The sequence below is a fragment of the Syngnathus floridae genome, chromosome 2, assembly GCF_059516105.1.
Source record: "Syngnathus floridae isolate MCC-2025c chromosome 2, RoL_Sflo_1.0, whole genome shotgun sequence".
Lineage (NCBI taxonomy): Eukaryota > Metazoa > Chordata > Actinopteri > Syngnathiformes > Syngnathidae > Syngnathus > Syngnathus floridae.
The window spans coordinates 5,472,501-5,493,359 of record NC_142414.1 but is presented as its reverse complement, the minus strand read 5'-3'; the positions used below and the strand labels follow the sequence as shown (position 1 = coordinate 5,493,359).

Here is a 20,859-nt window from a genome sequence, read left to right as displayed (position 1 = left end):
AGCAAAGCTGTAAAATACCGTATTTGCCGGTGTATTGGTCGACCTTTTTCGATCCAAAATCGACCTTGACTTATACACCGAGTCATAAAATTTAACTTCGTATTCATCGCTTCAAATGTGATGGTAACCAAGGCCGTTTCTCATGCATCTCATTGTGCGTGGGTGTGCGTCCGTCAGGCTCATCAAACAGCGAGAAACTGAATCATTATAAAGCGTTCGTCGCATTAACACGCATCCTCAGCAACAATTTCAAATATTCTCACCTCAATAACGGACATCGAAAGCCAGGCAGCGACGATGACTGCTAGGGGGAAGTACTGGGTATTGAGCGAATGTGCGAGTCATCGCGCGTCAAGCAACGACAATAACTACCGGTACGTAAACATTCAATCGCCATGTCTAAATGAATGTCGTTGGCACTTAGAAAATATTTGCCAAACTTGGCCAGACTTCCAGGGGAAGAGGCCGAATTTTCACTTGTTCTGGCCGACTGGAGGAACCAGCCGAGGCGGACACTTTACGGCGGTTGAGTCGTTAGCACTTAGAAAATATTCGCCAAACTTGGCCGGACTTCCAGGGGAAGAGGCCGAATTTTCACTTGTGGTGGCCGACACGGGGAACCAGCCGAGGCGGACACTTTACGGCGGTTGAGTCGTTGGCACTTAGAAAATATTCGCCAAACTTGGCCGGACTTCCAGGGGAAGAGGCCGAATTTTCACTTGTGGTGGCCGACACGGGGAACCAGCCGAGGCGGACACTTTACGGCGGTTGAGTCATTCGCACTTTGAAAATATTTGCCAAACTTGGCCAGACTTCCAGGGGAAGAGGCCGAATTTTTACTTGTGGTGGCCGACATGGGGAACCAGCCGAGGCGGACACTTTACGGCGGTTGAGTCGTTGGCACTTAGAAAATATTCGCCAAACTTGGCCAGACTTCCAGGGGAAGAGGCCGAATTTTCACTTGTTCTGGCCGACATGGGGAACCAGCCGAGGCGGACTCTTTATGGCGCAAGAGCCGTTGGCACTTAGAAAACCGGGCGGCCCACTGGAAGTCGAATGAGGCTCCGCGATTTCATCCGCGGTGCTTATAAAGTGCCGATCCGCTCGGCGGGAGCCATTTTCGGCCACTTGGCGCGTGCGCACGGCCTCCCGGATGTGCCGGGCGGCGTGCGCGAGCTCGCCGGCCGCTGGAAGTCGAATGAGGCTCCGCGATCTCCTCTGCGGTGCTTATAAACAGCCGATCCGCTCGGCGGAAGCTATTTTCGGCCACTTGGCGCGTGCGCACGGCCTCCCGGATGTGCCGGGCGGCGTGCGCGAGCTCGCCGGCCGCTGGAAGTCGAACGAGGCTCCGCGATTTCATCCGCGGTGCTTCTAAAGTGCCGATCCGCTGGGCGGGAGCTATTTTCGGCCACTTGGCGCGTGCGCACGGCCTCCCGGATGTGCCGGGCGGGTGCGCGAGCTCGCCGGCCGCTGGAAGTCGAATGAGGCTCCGCGATCTCCTCCGCGGTGCTTATAAACAGCCGATCCGCTCGGCGGGAGCTATTTTCGGCCACTTGGCGCGTGCGCACGGCCTCCCGGATGTGCCGGGCGGCGTGCGCGAGCTCGCCGGCCGCTGGAAGTCGAATGAGGCTCCGCGATCTCCTCCGCGGTGCTTATAAAGAGCCGATCCGCTCGGCGGGAGCTATTTCCGGCCACTTGGCGCGTGCACATGGCCTCCCGGTGGTGCCAGGCGGCGTGCGCGAGTGCGCTGGCCGCTGGAAGTCGAATGAGGCTCCGCGATCTCCTCCGCGGTGCTTATAAAGTGCCGATCCGCTCGGCTTGGAGCTATTTCCGGCCTCCCGTTGGTGCCGGGCGGCGTGCGCGAGCTCGCCGGCCGCTGGAAGTCGAATGAGGCTCCGCGATCTCCTCCGCGGTGCTTATAAACAGCCGATCCGCTCGGCTGGAGTTATTTCCGGCCACTGCGCATGCGCACGGCCTCCCGGAATTTGAACACATTTCGTCAATAAATTTCGCATATTTCTGATTGAATTTTGAAGTTTAATATAATGCAATAATTGAGCTCGACTTATACAAAGGATATATCATAAAATCGTAAATTTCCGTCGAATTTTAGGGGGTCGACTTATACACCGAGTCGACTTATACACCGGCAAATACGGTAATGAAAAAAATGGAAGTTTGATGAATCAAAGCCAAGCTATTAACTGCAGCTTTGATATGGTTAGCGTTTTTGCTTACCAAGATTGAGCATGCCAAACCTCTTAAATATTTTGTGCCATTCATTTCACAACTTTGGAAATTTAACACTTCTTAGAAATGTCTTGTTTTGGCATCATCAGTATTTTTTTCATAAAAAAATAGAATTTATTATTGAGCGCATTGCAAAACAAAAGAAAAAAATTCATCAATGCCAACACTGGATGATTTGGGTTGTATAAATGATACTCAGGCTCTAAAGCGCCGTCATATGTTTCAAGTTGTTCCCTTTGCTTTATTCTTTGCTTCTGCTCTCTTTTTTTGGTTACATTCTTTTGGTATGTACAAAGCATTTTAATGAGTCACTGTGAGGTCAGGTTGGTCCATGTAATACTCACGCACCCCGGAGGCCAAATGTGTTCAGTAGGAATTTTTACAGTTTTAACACAAACTTCCAAGCATATGGAATTCCAATCACCGGATGCGGCTTTTTTTTTTTTTTGCTCTCCAGCTTCATGAATTCCAAAAAACTACCGCGGCTCTGATTGTGGCCTCGCCGCAGTAATCTCAAGTGCTTGTATGGTCTGCCCGACGCCGTCCGTAAACAGATGATTACGTGTTTGCTCGCACACAAACACAGATGCTATGTGGACTGTACGTAAACTGTATTCTCTTGACTTGTAAATATTCTATGCTTTCGTCCGAGAATCAAACATATGACACAAGAATCTTTGTGCACATATGTGAGACGGTCAGTCGCAGACATCAAATCTACACATAACAAAATTTTATCAAGAAGGAATTAATTCAATTTAAACACCACAAATGAATTTTAAAAATGCTAGTAGCATATCAGTCACGTACTGTACAGCGGATTGTGGCTGTGGTACACATCCCACACATCTTTTCTCGTTTGACTCTTGCTGTAGCCTGGCATTTCTGTGGTCCAGCAGTCAGAGTTGTGACTTTATGACATCCTCTCCCATTCATTACAGTTGCTGTATATGACTGTATAGCACCTTGAGGCCCAATAGATTCTGCACTGTCAGCTAAAGGCAGAATTTGGGTTTTGCTGCGCTGGTGACAAGGCCATGGGGTTAACCAGACACGGGGAGAACATGCAAACTCCAGACAGAGAGGAATCGAACCCGCACCCTCCTAACTGTGAGGCGAAGGGGCTACTCAGTGCACCACCAAACCACCCAGACAGTCCCAAGCATATTTAAGGGGGCACAGGTAAAATTAGAAAATGCCTAAGTCAATTATCTGTCCTGGCACCCAGACAGTCCAAGCATATTTCAAAGGGGGGGGGGGGGCTTCAGTGCCCCTGTGCCTCCCCTCTTTCGCCGCCAGTGACTACAATCCAGTCTGTCAATTTAGTCACTTTTGAAAAACGATTCTGCTATATCTCCTGATTTCCAGCCACATCCTTCCAGATGTTTTCCATCTGCTCTCCAAGTTTTTTCATCTTCAGTCCATCATCTGGCATATCAAAGAACCTGGTTTTAGACTATTATTCTCACTCTTAGACCCCCCAAAATTTCTTGTGGATGGATGGTACACCTGCTGGCGGAAATGAAGAACCCACATGATTTCGATCAACAGAGGTTTTGGGAAATACAAATGCTTTGTTAGCCTTTCCAAATTGAAACTCAATCCCTCCTAATGTCATACAGCCATACAAAGCAGCACACTACCCATGCTGTGCTCCGCATATGTGGGCTGGATTAGTTTACGAGCGCAATGTTTTATTTAGCACGTGTCAAAGCGCTTGTGTGGCGGGTGTGGGTGTGTCACAAACGCACTGACCCCTGTCTGTAAAGAACCACAGAGGGATCGACAATGTACAATATTCTGAACGTCACTGAGAAACTTTTGGCAAAATCTGATAATGACGCATGAACATATGGAGCACATCAGCGTGTGCATATGCATGATCTCTTATTCAGTAGATGTCACCGCCTCGGTCACACTCATCTGAACAAGGATGCAACATGACACCAAAGGGTTGAATGGCTCTCTTGTAATAACCCTGACATCATTAAAAATGAAAAGGCAACATGGCAATTACTACTTATCAGAGTCGGCCTCCGTCAGTCACATGTAGTGAGCTGTGAGTGTTTGCCAGAGCATATCCAGTCACAAGTGACATTTGAAAGCAAACACATATGGACAAATGTTTATTTGGTTGTAAAGTTGTAAATACACTGCTCAAAAAAATTAAAGGAACACTTTGAAAATACATCAGATTTCAGTGGTGATTTTTTTTTTTTTTTTAGGATATCTATACTGATATGGACAGTTTAATGTCTCAGGAACAAAAGGATGCCACATCTTTTGATGGAAATAAAAGTTTTCAGCCTACAGAGGGCTCAGTATACAGACACCCCAAAAATCAAAGTGAAAAAATGATGTGGGAGGCTCATCCATTTTGCCTATATTCAATTTCTGCAACTCAAAATTATTTCCAATATCTTGTGTGGCCCCCACGTGCTTGTATGCATGCTTGACAACGTCGCGCCATGCTCCTAATGAGACGACAGATGGTGTCTTGTGAGTTATCCTCCCAGATCTGTCTAAAGCAGGGGTGGGCAATTAATTTTTACAAGGGGCCACATGAAAAACCTGAGTTGTGTCAGAGGGCCACACCTACAATAACTTAAACCTGCTCAATTTTCTTCCATTGTAAAATGCACTAAATTATTTATTTTAAATAGTTGGTACTGCTAATTAGAAGAATACAATTATTCTGTTTATATTTATATTAAGCTATGTGAAATTGTGATGTAAAGGTGAATTAAAAAAAAACAATCATTAATCAGTACAATTTATTCTTAACTTCTTTAACTTTTCCTCAAATGACAAAGCCACTCCATCTCTGGGTGTGAAGTTTGATAAAAAAGTCCTTGTTGGGCTTGCAGTTTTTGCTAGCAATGCATCAGTCTCTGATGCGCCCTGTTTACCAGACAGATGTATTTTTTCTCATGCTTGGTCGTGTAGTGGCGACTCAAATTATATTCTTTAAACACAGCGACCAGTGTACCACAAATCAGGCACATGGCTTTACCTTTCATTTCTGTAAAGAAATACTTGGCAGTCCATGTCTTGTTGAAAACACGGCGCTCCTTGTCAACTTTTCTTTTCTTCGCGTTAGCACACATATTTTGGGCAGCATTACTTCGCGCTGTTCACTTACACGCACAGCTCACATGCACGCACGCTACACGGAAGTGCGACGCCTTTCAAAATAAAAGCGAAACAGTTGTATTATACGCACGACACAATTTTATTATTATTATTTTTTTAAATTACGATTGGCCTCATGCGGGCCGGACAGGGACGAACAAAGGGCCGGATGTGGCCCGCGGGCCGTAATTTGCCCAGGTTTGGAAGGGCATCAGTGAGCTGTAAAGTCTGAGGAGCAACCTGGCGGCGTATGAGGGACCAAAACATTTTGTCCCAGAGGTGTTCTAACGGGTTTAGATCAGGTGATCGTGAGGGCCATTCAATTGTGTCAATTCCTTCATCCTCCAGATACTGTCCGCAAACTCTTGCCACAATAGGCCGGGCATTGTTGTGGATCAGGAGGAACCCAGGACCTACTGCACCAGCGTAGGGTCTGACCATGGGTGCAAGGATTTCATCCCAATACCTAACGGCAGTCAGACTGCCGTTCTCTAGCCTGTAGAGGTCTGTTCGTCCCTCCATGGAAATGCCTCCCGAGACCATCACTAACCCACCACCAAACCGGTCATGCTGAATGATGTTGCAGGCAGCATAGCGCTCTCCTTGGCTTCTCCAGACCCTTTCACGTCTATCACAGGTGCTCAGGGTAAACCTGCTCTCATCTGTGAAAAGCATAGGGCGCCAGTGGCGGACTTGCCAATTCTGGTGTACTATGGCAAATGCCAATTGAGCACAGGGCACACTACAGGACGTCGTGCCCTGAGGCCACCCTCGTGAAGTCTGTTTCTGACTGTTTGGGCAGAGACATTCACACCAGTAACCTGCTGGAGGTCATTCTGTAGGTCTCAGGCAGTGCTCAACCTGTTCCTCCTTGCACAAAGCAGCAGATATTGGTCCTGCTGATGGGATGAGGCCCGTCTACGGCCCTGTCCAGCTCTCCTAGAGTAACTGGCTGTCTCCTGGAATCTCCTCCATGCTCTGGAGATTGTACTGGGAGATACATCAAATCTTCTTGCAACAGCACGCATGGATGTGCCATCCTGGAGGAGTTGGACAATCTGCTCAACTGCAGGAGGGTTAACAAATTGCCTCATGCTCCCACTCATGATAATGACTCTAGCTAAAGCCAACACTTGTGGAAAACCAGTTAAAAAAGATCAAGAGGGAGGAACTTGAAATGGCCTCCACCTGCAAAACCAGTCCTGTTTTGGGGACCATCTCGTTGTTGCCCTTCTAGTGCACCTGTTGTTAATTCCATCAACACCAACGCAGCTGAAACTGATTAACAACCCCCTCTGCCACGTACCCGACCAAAACCTTATCAGAAAAGTCTAATTTAATTCTTGCTATACCCTGATAAAAAAAACTGTTCATTTAATTTTTTGGAGCAGTGTATGTTGTGCAACCCAATCTGTTGACATCAATAATCAGGAAACCAATAGAGAATTTGATCTCGGTGCTCTGGTATCGGGCCAAGTTTATCTCCCTGGGTTGTCAACTCTGTTGTGTTTATCTCACTATCCACTTCACAACTCTGATAGATGTTTAACACTCATTATGGAGTCGTGGTGAATATTTGTACTCTACTTACAGACGGAGGGCTATTTGGCATTCAGGTGAAAATTCATCTTTACAGGTGAACTTTAGTTGACCCTTTCTGAACTTTTGAATGAGAGGGGAGTTGTGACTGTGGTCAGCCTCACAATTCCATGAGCAGGTTGCAATAGAGAAACCAGAAAAGTTAGAGAAAGGCATCAAACTTTGGAATATATTGGTCCGTTCATGGATCAAACGCATGCTGTAAATTTAGCTGGTTGAACAAAACAAAACAAAACAAAACAAAACAAAACAAAACAAAACAAAACAAGACAAAACATTGAAAGGTTGGAATTTATTCAAACGTTAAGAGGTCAAAACTAAATTATTGCATATTTTGGGTTCATCTTCAGATATTTCAGCCAAAAGCTGAGTAGCCCTAACTATTTCTTTGGAATATAAATATTTCTTTTTTTGTGAAACGTCGAAGGGTTGTGAGGTTGAGGTGCAACCTCAGAGAACATGATCTTTTTTATTTTTTATTTTTTCCTGTACTAGAAGAGTGTCCTTTCACATCCACAACAGTAGATGGCAGTGGTGCTCTCATCATCAGAACTTGCGAAGGGAGTACGAACGGTGTTAATAAAGTTATTCAGCAGTTTTATATTTCAGTTTGTCTTTAGTGTTAATAAAAATCTAATGACAAGGTGTATTTATAACAGCTTTTAAAGACAAATGATCTTATTTATAGCTGTGGCATTGAGTTGGATGAGGCATAACATATTTTCTTCTTTCTGCGATGGGGGGGGGGAACAGTAAATAATTGAAGCACTGACATCTATAGATACACACTAGTATATAAACATGCACATACATTATTAGAGCATATGATTCGTCTCTTTCAGGGCTCTTGGCAGCGAAGTCTTATTTAGTTAATCACCAGCGTGAATTTTGTCTCAGTAATTTTCCATGATCATTGGGAGACTTCCACCTCCGTGTGGGACACGTCTATAAACACCTGCTAATAGCCACGGACACCTGTTAATACTTCACTGTGAGATACACACACACATGCGGTCTCGCTCTGAAAAGTCGACGCCTGCTACAGTCAGACGGTGATGCAGAGCACCTGGTCGCAATCTGTCAAGGCCAGGGGATAAAATGATTGTCTTTAGTGTGGGGGGGAAAAAACGTTGCTTGGAGGGCCTAGGGAAGCAGGAAGGAAGCTGGACTTGGATTATAAAAAGGTTGGAACTTTCTAAAACAGTTTTCCTTAATTAATGCTGACTACTGTGACTAAAATGTCAGGATAATATGAGACTAATATAGAAAAGAAAATTTTTTGAATGACCACAAGACTGATTGGAAATACAGTCTAGGCAATTTTGGGAATGCCGCGATGCCTTTTGTCGGAAATTAGTTTGTTTGGAATGTTTAGACAAGAATCGAATCACCGTTTCCTTTTGTCCAAACGTCAGATGGTGCCAAGTCAATAGTATTTAAGGCCTAATTGATCATCTGGGAAATGTTGTGGTCATACCAGTACAGCTTGAATCTCTTTCCAGTAAAAATTGCTCAGATTAGATCACCATCAGAATTTATGGTTTTGATTATAGACTCAAATTCGCTTTTCTTTTAAAAAATGTAGTTTCTCACACAGATGTGATTTTTTTTCTAACACATTTTTGTGTACACTTTGTAGGCAAACACTTGGACATACGGTGTAACTCTAAACTACTCTTGATACAACTTGTGCAGGTGGGCATTAAATGGATGGAAATTCCAGAAGGATTCCAAACACTACGGAGATTTATGACACAATAGAAAAAGACAAATCTTGTAATCAGGATGCCATTTTATGCCACAAAATCAATTCAAGTGATCCTATGCCCAGCCTCTTGGCAAGACATCTTATAGCTGACCTTTAACTCTGGAATGTAATGCTAAAGCCACACACACCTCATATGATCTTTGCACGACCGATCTCCGGATCTCCGGATAATCATCATCAGCTGTCCGCTAACATAGTAAAATACAAACATTTGGAATTCCTTCTCACTTTCTTTGTCTATCAAACAATTTGAAGAGCGAGCCAGCGGACCGACACTGACAGCAGCAGACACTAGAACAAAGATGGCAACTGTGGAGGTCAATCCAAACAACCGCCGGCCCTTTGGCTGAAAGGCAAGTCCCATTTATACATTCCTGTAAACACGCACAAACATAAACACAAATCTTTCACAAATATAACGTGAAGGCATTCAGACCCTGGCAGCATGACCTGTGTCACTCCATCCATCACTACCAGGCGATTTGGACCTGCCGGTTTACATAAGGAATGATGACCTAGTTTTGTTTTGGAAGGTAATGACTGGTTTTACCTCTCACATTTTGTGTTTGACAAAAAATCTATACTATTCTGTGCTGTATTAACAGTTAGAATTTTAATTGCTACTTATTTTTGGTCGTGTAAGGTTAGAATTTCTTTGTGAAAAACGGGCCCCTTGGCTCAATAAAGTTTGACAAACACACATTTAAATCATGGCCAATTTGGACAAAAGCATGGGAGTAGCTAGAAATGACACCAACAGGAAGTCCAAAAAGATAAACATGTAGAGCTGTTACCCAACTTGCTTAGCGCACGTGCCGCACAGTTTAACGTGTCCGTAAAGTTTGACAAACACAAATTTAAATCATGCCCAATTTGGACAAAAGCATGGGGGTAGCTGTAAATGACACCAACAGGAAGTCTAAAAAGATAAACATATAGAGTTGTCACCCAACTTGCTTAGCGCACGTGCTGCACAGTTAAACGTGTCCGTTTCAGTTTCCAAGTAAGAGCAGGCTTTAGAATCTGTTAAAGCCAAAGTGAGTCTTCTAAACAGTTTGACAGCTCGAACCATTATTTGAGTTTGGTTTGCCCATTTCCTGTCAGTAGCAGGATGAGGTTGAGAAGTAGTAACAACCGGATCCGTCTTTGCATAACATTTACCTGCCAGACAGAGACTCTGCAATATGTGGATGAGATTAAACAGCAAGACTGACTGGGGTCATTGTTGTGGTGTCATGGAAGATGCTCCCTGGTTTGTTGTCGGATTCCGAGACCGAGGCTATGTGCTGTCACTGCCTCAGCCTCGGCCAACATTGTGCAGACCTGCGATGTGGCAATGGCAACACGTGACATCATTAATGAGTCGCTGGACATAATGCAAACAGGACATCCATCATTCAGACACTGTTTTGTGCGGTTAATATTTGCGGAACTTCCTCCAACATTTTCTTTCTTGGCCCGAGTCTCGATTGCTCCCTATAAAGTGGGGCATCGGCATGCACCAGATTTCCAAAATGGGTGAACCACTTCAAGCCAGATGTTCCTTTGTACACAAAAGTGTCTTGGAATCTCAAAGAGGAAAATGTTGTCGTGTATCGTGTTTGATGAAAACGTTCACTGACATAAACCACTCATTTCGGCATCGCCAATAAAAACTACTATGTAAAAAACGAGGCTGCTGTATAATTGTGACTAAGACAAATACACCAATTTTCTGCCTCTGGTCCTTCTGCTCTGTGTTTGTCATTAATTGTGTTACTGTAAATCAGTGCTTCTCAGTTATTTTCCGTAATAGAGCCCACAAGTACCAGCTGATAAAGTAGTTTGGAAAAAAATTAAGGCCCTTGCTGTGGATGACGTCAATAAAATATGTGAAACAGACTCAGTTTTATGAGATATGGTTAAATGTGATGTCATTCAAAAAGTATCCACCTTGTCCATAAGCAGAAAGGCTTGCAGTCCAATCACTTGCAGTCCAATCCTACTGTGATCTTGTTGTCATTGGCGGAGCTAGATATTTTTCCTTGGGGGGCCAAGAATAAAAAAAATAATTAAGTCTTCAAAAAAATATAAAGACATAAATAAAGACAAATTTTGTGTCCCCGACAGGGGACGGCTGGAAATGTGGAAACAAATTCCTGGAAAGAAATATTTTATAGGGGGCCAGTAACCCCACAGCCCCCCCCCACCCCAACCCACCCGCCCGCTCCGCCAGTGGCTTTCCTGTGTGGTCTGAAGTCAGACTATGTTAGTCAGACCTTTAAGTTTGAAGTTGGGGAGACATCTTTATTACTCTGAGGCCAGCGCTCACGTCACAACACTAAACACCAGCAGAACTTGGCCTAGCAGACCACCAGGACCTACCACCCCCAGTTCTTTATATGCACTTTAATGTGTGAGCGCATCCACTATTTTTAACTCCTCTGATAAGAATAAGAAAAAAAATAAGCCATCGCTAAGTTGATTCTATAAGTTGTATCAATGAATATCACCTTATAGTGGAAAAAAAGCCAAATAGAAAATTCTGCAGCAATTACTTTAATCGCAAACTGTTTTATAAACCAACATCATCGGAGTAAGTTGAGAAGCGTCACCTTCACTGCAAGGAGTCAGACTCTGTCAGACATTGGAATCCAGTAGTGTTTCCCGAAAAATGACTGTGAATTGTCTCCATCTTAGACCAAAGTGCTGTGCCGAGCACGAAGCCACCACATCTTTTCTCACTTAGAGAGGCTTACACAGCAGCTATCGAACTCCAGCGACCTTCACTGATTGGAGAAATGTTTGGTACTGAGGAAGGGTGTGTTTGCCCAGTCCTAATCACACACACAGACACACACACAAATACACAAATATATTTTGGCCCATAATATACAGTTACACCCTTAGTTTGAAGAATTCATGACTAAAGTCTCAACTGGGATCATGCAAAAATGTTCACATCATTTTCACATTTTACAGTGACGTTTCCTATTTTGATAATTAATTTGATATTTCAGGGAACGATTACAAATCAGACAAAGAGTTAATTAAATTATTTGACACTGTTGCTATCGCACCTTTCATTCTTCTGGGAAGACTTTTGACTAGAGCTTTGATTTGTGGTGAAATTTTTATACATTTATTCAAAAAGTTCCTTCATGGGGACAGGGTCAGTTTTGTTTTACACCACAGGTCAGTTAGGTAGTAAAATGTACTGCTAAAGCTCTACTGTGCATTTATGGACCTAATTTGTTACAGAGAAGTAAAGTCCTAAGCACCCTCCTAACTGTGAGGCGGACGTGCTACCCAGTGCGCCACCGAGCCGCCTGTTAGGAAGTAAAAGAAAAAAAATTAAAAACATTTTTCCACTTATAATAAATGATCTCGTCTCATATTTTAATATTACAAACCCTTGTATTCAAACTGGGGTGTGTAGACTTTTTATACATACTGTACATTTCTATTTCTTATCGTGAAGATTTTTAACCAATCTTTCAATACAATTCCAGAATACTAGAATATACTTGCAGGCCAGACAAGGGATATTTCCTTCACTTTGTCTGGTTTTCAATAAGGCGAAGCTCATCTGGTGACACATGGTCAGTGTTGACAGACTGTAATCAACCTAGAGCCATAAATGTCTTTATTCAATATCCCACGGATTGGAAAGGTCTTCCCCACTCATCACCCATATTTTTTTCCAATTACTTGTTTCACTCACCTTCACTCCAGCCATTTGAGAAAGCTCACTGGTGCTGTCCGCTACAGCAAATTGCCCCAAAGAAAACCAGACGACTGAACTGTATTATGTGTGAAGGGAACATCTGTCCACAGCTTACCGTGGCGTCAAGTCAAGTGCCAGATACAATAAAATTCAAAGAAGATGTCTCTCACGGGATGGACCAAATAAATAACCCTCTTAAAGTTATCTCTTGACTTTATATACGTGATGAGCTCAGTCAGCCGGCGATACGATACGCATTTTCTTTCTTTCTGCATTTCCTCAACTTTTTGCTCTAAGGTGTTCCATTGAGCAGTTGTAGTTCAGGCCGTAAATGCTCTGGTTTTCTCTCACAGTCCAAACAAATCCTTTCCATGTCAAAATTGAAGATGATTAGCTGGGAAAAAAACATCGAGTTGTCTGGCGAGCAGTCCAATGTTTATGCTGCTTCTTGGCCAGAGTCAACAGCATTAGACTCCAGCGTACACACCACCCTGACCAGGATAAGCGGCAAAATAAAGATTTTTGCTCATGATACAGTGCAGCACCAAACAAAAGCCATTTGAACCAAAAAAGTTGCTATGAGACTCTCCAGAGTAATTCCGAGTGCATGTTTCTAAAGCAGGCCCAACATGAGCATCTGAAAAATTCTACAGAATATTCTACATGTCTCTGTTTATGACTGCATTGCATTTGGCCTTTTCCAGGAAACAGTGTGTTTTGGTTACGGGTAGGTAAACAACAAAAACGAGTTCGCTCAAGGTGGATCATGTTAGAGTTCACGTGTAACCTTTTTTATGCACTCGGGCCCATGAAATCTCGAGCCGGCTGAGCTCATTTTCATGACGTGTTGAATGTGACAACGCTATTTTCTAATCTAATCCCTTGTGCATACTCACTCGGAGATTGATCTCCATTAGTCTAAGCACATCAAAGGACAGCTCAGGAAAAAGAACGAGCCTAAAAGCCAATAAAAGCTTTTGATAATGCTTTCTTCTCTCTAAATATTTAGCGGTTCGTTACTTTTGCTGTTGTTTTGAGTCATTAGATTAGGTTTTCCCAAAACATTTTCAACACTGGGTCTAAATTAGAATGAATCGCAATAAATGTAAAAATATCGATATCTAAAAGGTGACGTAACGTGATGACAGAGGTGTCAAATCCAAGTCAAGAAAGAAGAAACCCTGCCACAGTTTGCCAACGGTGCTTTTAATCAAACAAACAAGCCAGTAAACAAACTAGCGGGAGCTACCGTAATTTCCGGACTATAAGTCGCGGTTTTTTTCATAGTTTGGGTGGGGGGGCGACTTATACTCAGGAGCGACTTATATATGTTTTTTTCACAAATTTTTACTTGATCATTAAGACATCACTTACAAGTATAGTTGACCACTTCCCATGTTATTTTTAGTATAGTTGATCACTTCACATGCTTTTATATCTTTATCTTGAACATATTCAAAACATAAAAAATAGAGAAAACATCAAATAAAGCAATTAACACTTTAAAGCACCATATCCAAGTCCACTGTCTGCTGTATGTACACTTGCTCCATTTTTGCTCCTATTATATTTATTATTATTATTTATTATTATTTGTTTATTTATCATTTATTCAACACTCTTATTTATTCATTGTTTGTGCCTTCTTGTTTTTTTTGTGTTGCTTGTATGCACATGTGTACTATCTCACCAAGGGATAGTGGAAACGTAATTTCAATCTCTTTGCGTGTCTTAGTATATAAAAAAAAAAAAAATCAACGATAAAGCAGACTTTGACTTTGATAAAACATCCATCCATCCATCCATCCATCTTCTTCCGCTTATCCGGGGTCGGGTCGCGGGGGCAGCAGCTTTAGGAGGGACTCCCAGACTTCCCTCTCCCCAGCCACTTCATCCAGCTCATCCCGGGGGATCCCAAGGCGTTCCCAGGCCAGCTGAGAGACATAGTCTCTCCAGCGCGTCCTGGGTCGTCCCCGGGGTCTCCTACCGGTGGGACATGCCCGGAACACCTCCCCAGGGAGGCGTCCAGGAGGCATCCTGATAAGATGCCCGAGCCACCTCATCTGGCTCCTCTCAACGTGGAGGAGTAGCGACTCTACTCCGAGTCTCTCCCGGATGACCGAGCTTCTCACCCTATCTCTAAGGGAGAGCCCGGACATCCTGCGGAGAAAACTCATTTCGGCCGCTTGTATCCGAGATCTCGTTCTTTCGGTCACGACCCATAGCTCGTGACCATAGGTGAGGGTAGGAGCGTAAATCGACCGGTAAATTGAGAGCTTTGCCTTTTGGCTCAGCTCTCTCTTCACCACAACGGACCGGTACAGGGTCCGCATTACTGCCGACGCTGCACCGATCCGCCTGTCGATCTCACGCTCCATCCTCCCCTCACTCGTGAACAAGACTCCAAGATACTTGAACTCCTCCACTTGGGGCAGGATCTCATCCCCGATCCGGAGAGGGCATTCCACCCTTTTCCGATCGAGGACCATGGACTCGGATTTGGAGGTGCTGACCCTCATCCCGACCGCTTCACACTCGGCTGCGAATCGTTCCAGCGAGAGCTGGAGATCACGGCCTGAAGAAGCCAACAGCACCACGTCATCTGCAAAAAGCAGAGACGCGATGCTGAGGTCCCCAAACCGGACCCCCTCAACGCCTCGGCTGCGCCTAGAAATTCTGTCCATAAAAATTATGAACAGAATCGGTGACAAAGGGCAGCCTTGGCGGAGTCCAACCCTCACTGGGAACGAATCCGTCTTACTGCCGGAAATGCGGACCAGACTCTGGCATCGGTGATACAGGGACCGAACCGCCCTTATCAGTTGGCTCGGCACCCCGTACTCCCGAAGCACCCTCCACAGAACCTCCCGAGGGACACGGTCGAACGCCTTCTCCAAGTCCACAAAACACATGTGGACTGGTTGGGCGAACTCCCATGCACCCTCGAGGATCCTGCCGAGGGTGTAGAGCTGGTCCACTGTTCCACGGCCAGGACGAAAGCCACACTGCTCCTCCTGAATCCGAGGTTCGACCTCCCGACGGACCCTCCTCTCCAGCACCCCTGAATAGACCTTACCAGGGAGGCTGAGGAGTGTGATTCCCCTGTAATTGGAACACACCCTCCGGTCCCCCTTCTTAAAGAGGGGAACCACCACCCCAGTCTGCCAATCCAGAGGCACTGTCCCCGATGTCCACGCAACGTTGTAGAGGCGTGTCAGCCATGACAGCCCCACAACATCCAGAGCCTTTAAGAACTCCGGGCGGATCTCATCCACCCCCGGGGCCTTGCCACCGAGGAGTTTTTTGACTACCTCAGTGACTTCGGCCCCAGAGATTGGAGAATCCGCCTCAGAGTCTCCAGGCCCTGCTTCCTCAATGGAAGGCGTGTAGGTGGAATTGAGGAGGTCTTCGAAGTATTCTCCCCACCGACTCACGACGTCCCGAGTCGAGGTCAGCAGCACGCCATCCCCACTGTAAACAGTGTTGACGTTGCACTGCTTCCCCCTCCTGAGACGCCGGATGGTGGACCAGAATTTCCTCGAAGCCGTCCGAAAGTCATTCTCCATGGCCTCACCGAACTCCTCCCACGCCCGGGTTTTTGCCTCAGCAACCGCCGAAGCCGCGTTCCGCTTGGCCATCCGGTACCTGTCAGCTGCCTCCGGAGTCCCGCAGGCCAAAACGGCCCGATAGGACTCCTTCTTCAGCTTGACGGCATCCCTTACCGCCGGTGTCCACCAGCGGGTTCGGGGATTGCCGCCACGACAGGCACCAACGACCTTACGGCCACAGCTCCGGTCGGCCGCCTCAACAATGGAGGCGCGGAACATGGTCCACTCAGACTCAATGTCCCCCGCCTCCCCCGGGACGTGGGAAAAGCTCTGCCGGAGGTGGGAGTTGAAGCTCTTCCTGACAGGAGATTCTGCCAGACGTTCCCAGCAGACCCTCACAGAGCGTTTGGGTCTGCCAGGTCGGACCGGCATCTTCCCCCACCATCGGAGCCAACCCACCACCAGGTGGTGATCAGTTGACAGCTCCGCCCCTCTCTTCACCCGAGTGTCCAAAACATGCGGCCGCAAATCCGATGACACGACTACAAAGTCGATCATCGAACTGCGGCCTAGGGTGTCCTGGTGCCAAGTGCACACATGGACACCCTTATGTTTGAACATGGTGTTCATTATTGAAAATCCGTGTCGAGCACAGAAGTCCAACAATAGAACACCGCTCGGGTTCAGATCAGGGGGGCCGTTCCTCCCAATCACGCCCTTCCAGGTCTCACTGTCATTGCCCACGTGAGCATTGAAGTCACCCAGTAGAACGATGGAGTCCCCAGAAGGAGCGCTCTCCAGCACCAGGGACCCCAAGAAGGGTGGGTACTCTGAGCTGCCGTTTGGTGCATAGACACAAACAACAGTCAGGACCCGTCCCCCCACCCGAAGGCGGAGGGAGGCTACCCTCTCGTTCACCGGGGTGAACCCCAATGTGCAGGCGCCCAGCCGGGGGGCAATAAGTATACCCACACCTGCTCGACGCCTCTCACCGTGGGCAACTCCAGAGTGGAAGAGAGTCCAGCCCCTCTCGAGAGGGCTTGTACCGGAACCCAAACTGTGTGTGGAGGCTAGTCCGACTATATCTAGTCGGAATCTTTCTGCCTCGCACACCAGCTCGGGCTCCTTTCCAGCCAGAGAGGTGACATTCCATGTCCCAAGAGCCAGCTTCTGCAGCCGGGGATCAGACCGCCAAGGTCCCTGCCTTTGGCTGCCGCCCAGCTCACATTGCACCCGACCCCTTCGGCCCCTCCCACAGGTGGTGAGCCCATGAGAAGGGGGACCCACGTTTCCATTTCGGGCTATGCCCGGCCGGGCCCCATGGGCGAAGACCCGGCCACCAGACGCTCGCCTTCGAGCCCCGCCTCCAGGCCTGGCTCCAGAGGGGGGCCCCGGTGACCCGCGTCCGGGCGAGGGAAAACAAAGTCCATTTATGGTTTTCTTCATAAGGGGCTTGGGTGAGCCGTGCTTTGTCTGACCCCTCACCTAGGACCCGTTTGCCATGGGTGACCCTACCAGGGGCATGAAGCCCCCGACAACATGGCTCCTAGGATCATAGGGGCACGCAAACCCCTCCACCACGATAAGGTGACGACTCGCGGAGGGGCTTTGATAAAACAACCAAAAAAAATTATATTTTCAGACGAAACTGGATGAGGGCGCTCTAAATTTCACCGTTGGCCGTGACTCATCAACTGGGTGGGCTTAAGAAAAATGGCACCAAAAAGAAACTCATATTTTGCACGTTCCAAACTTCAAGTTGTAAAATATGCAGCTGAAAACAGTAATCGAGCAGCAGAAAGAAAGTTTGGAGAACCGTGATGTACCAATGGATTACTATTTCAAGTGACGTCAGTAGCGCGGCGCGGCGGTTGTTTACATACAAACGTGCCCACACAAGGACATCATTAGCGGTGATCATTTCTAAGTGACACGGAGGACAAAGAGTTTGAAGGAATTAAGGATTTGGAGTGACATAGAAGGTTTGAAAAACTATTATGGCTTTTACGCACGCCCGGTCCGACTCTACTGAGTCGGGGGCCGGCGCTCGGCCGAGTGGTTGTCCGCGAACGGTGCGCGGGGCTCGGACATGGCCATTACGCACGCCCGATCTGTCTGGAAGTCCACGCCGCCACACGCTTGGAAGTTTGTTTTGTTTAATAAAGAGCCGTTTACCAAACCCACGTCTATCCTTGTACTTTGTTAACGCTACAATATAGTTAGTTATATAGTAGATCTGTGGAATAAAGACGAGGCTGACGTCAGGGCGCACGCGCGGCGATGTTGACAAAGGACGAGGAATTTGATCGATGGATTTAATGGAATTAAAATGCACGGATGGTTTGATAATATTATTGGCTTGTATTATAGTTATTTGAAATATAGTTTATCTATCGTTATATGAGCCTGTGGAATATGTGGAATATTTTGAAATGCAAGCGTCCTCAGCCGTGCGCACCCATTGTTGACAAAGAACGATCGATGGATTTAATGAATTGAAGTGACACCGATGGTTTTATAAACATGTTATTCATGTAATAGTTGTCCTTAATCACTCTATATGTTACGTCAGGCCCGTTCTCAGCTCTTTGTTTGTGTTTGTCACGTTAGCACACCTATCGTTTAGCCTGTTGTTGCTATTTAATGAATTGGAGTGACACCGATGGTTTTATAAACATGTTATTCATGTAATAGTTGTCCTTAATCACTCTATATGTTACGTCAGGCCCGTTCTCAGCTCTTTGTTTGAGTTTGTCACGTTAGCATACCTATCGTTTAGCCTGTTGTTGCTATTTGATGAATTGGAGTGACACCGATGGTTTTATAAACATGTTATTCATGTAATAGTTGTCCTTAATCACTCTATATGTTACGTCAGGCCCGTTCTCAGCTCTTTGTTTGAGTTTGTCACGTTAGCATACCTATCGTTTAGCCTGTTGTTGCTATTTAATGAATTGGAGTGACACTGATGGTTTTATAAACATGTTATTTATGTAATAGTTGTCCTTAATCACTCTATATGTTACGTCAGGCCCGTTCTCAGCTCTTTGTTTGTGTTTGTCACGTTAGCATACCTATCGTTTAGCCTGTTGTTGCTATCGTTTAGCCTGTTGTTGCTCGTTCATGACTGTTTTTGGTGTGGGATTTTGTCGAATAAACTGCCCCCAAAATGCGACTTATACTCCGGAGCGACTTATATATCTTTTTTTTCACTTTTTGGGGCATTTTATGGCTGGTGCGACTTATACTCCGGAGCGACTTATAGTCCGGAAAATACGGTAACTAAAAAAAAAAAAAAAAAAGTATTTATTACAATCACAATTAAGGTAAAGTTATTTAGATATCTTAAGGGTGACGGAACGTGATGACAGAGGTGTCAAGAAAGAAGAAACCCTGCCACAATATGCCAATGGTGCTTTTAATCAAACAAACGAGCTAGCAGGTAAACAAGCTAACAAGGGCTAACTCGTTTACCTTCCAGTTGATTAAAATTACATAATTACCTCTGGCTGAAGCTGATGTTTAGCTTTGTAAGAGGAGATATTAGGATAGTTTGAAAATGTTGCTTTTGGTCATACTTTGAGACAAAAAAAATGGGACTGTAGAGTTGAACAATAAATAAAAGGTGAATATGTGGTCAGTTATGTTTACCATTCAGCACTTTACACTGAAGACAAAGTGTCTCCGTTTTAAGATGACAGGGGCATTTACTCCCCTTTTTACTCCAGCATAAGGAAGCAAGAGCGTCCATGTGAATTCCCAGGTGTGATTGCATATGAAGGAGTTCATCGACTAACAACGTTGAACCTCTGACAAAGACTTGCAAAGACGTTTTGGAGAAGTAAAGCCTCACCAGCTGCTGCTTTGTTCAACCCCCAGGTGTCTCTTTTAACTCTCCATTGCTCTCATCTTTCCTTGCTCACCCGTTATATTTCACCAATAATCCCACGCCTCACTCAGGCCAAGCAGGAATGTTTAACATCCGAGAAAGCCACATTTCAGGCAAAGCGTGCATAGCCTATAAAAGCAGGATATTTATGGATCACTCACAAAAGTTGATGAGCTCTTCTTCCTTGGCTCATGCTATACCCTTTCAGCAAAATCTGTGAAAATCACTTGATTCCTGGTCATGGCTCATCTGTGGCTGGACTTGGTCTACATTTCTCGACTGACACATTTCTGAACTCCTGCTCCCGAGTGGAGTAGTTACATCGGACGGGATATCGTCTGATCCGAATGATGTCATGATTTGTGAAGTGCTTTTTTTTATTACAGTGGTGCTGGCTGGGTCAAGAGGCCACTGGTCTCAAATATAAGCCTCGGGGGCCAGATTCGGCCCACCACATCATTTTATGTGTCCCAAAAAAGCAAATTGCGTTTGTCAACTTCCATGGCGCTCCATAAGATATTTGCCAAAATGTCATGTGCAGTGTTGAGATTTTGCCAGGATTTATTTTCGCCATATTATAGTAAAAATAGTAGTTCAAACTGCAGCAGCCATTGCATGCCATGCGGTGCGTGATAGTGCGTGCAGGGCTAGGCTCGAGCTTGTGCATGCCACAGGCTGTCCTTGACGGGACAATAGCGGGATTCTACAAAGGGAGCCCGTGGGAGGAAGGCGACAGTGGAGTCAATGAGTGAGGAGGCTTCCAGATACGTCAGCACTTGGCCACCGCGAGGGTGTAGGAGGACAAGCCCGGCAAACCAACAATGTGCAGGATGTCACACATACACTATGCAAACAATCAAGGGTATGGCAAGCATGTTTCGTCTTTTGGGTGAGAACTTAAGGTTGAATCTAAAAATAAACAAAAAAAAACGTTTATAGGTGAACTTAATTTGAAGTCAAATTATTG

General features: G+C 45.7%; 1 long non-coding RNA gene across 1 annotated transcript; it reads left to right on the top strand.

Moving 5' to 3' along the window:
• The first annotated feature begins 8,029 nt into the window (after nt 1-8,029).
• Nucleotides 8,030-10,442, top strand: LOC148401338 (uncharacterized). Its single transcript, XR_015857200.1, has 3 exons — nt 8,030-8,165; nt 8,621-8,676; nt 9,005-10,442. It is a non-coding gene; the product is annotated as an uncharacterized LOC148401338 (long non-coding RNA).
• Nucleotides 10,443-20,859: the final 10,417 nt, after the last annotated feature.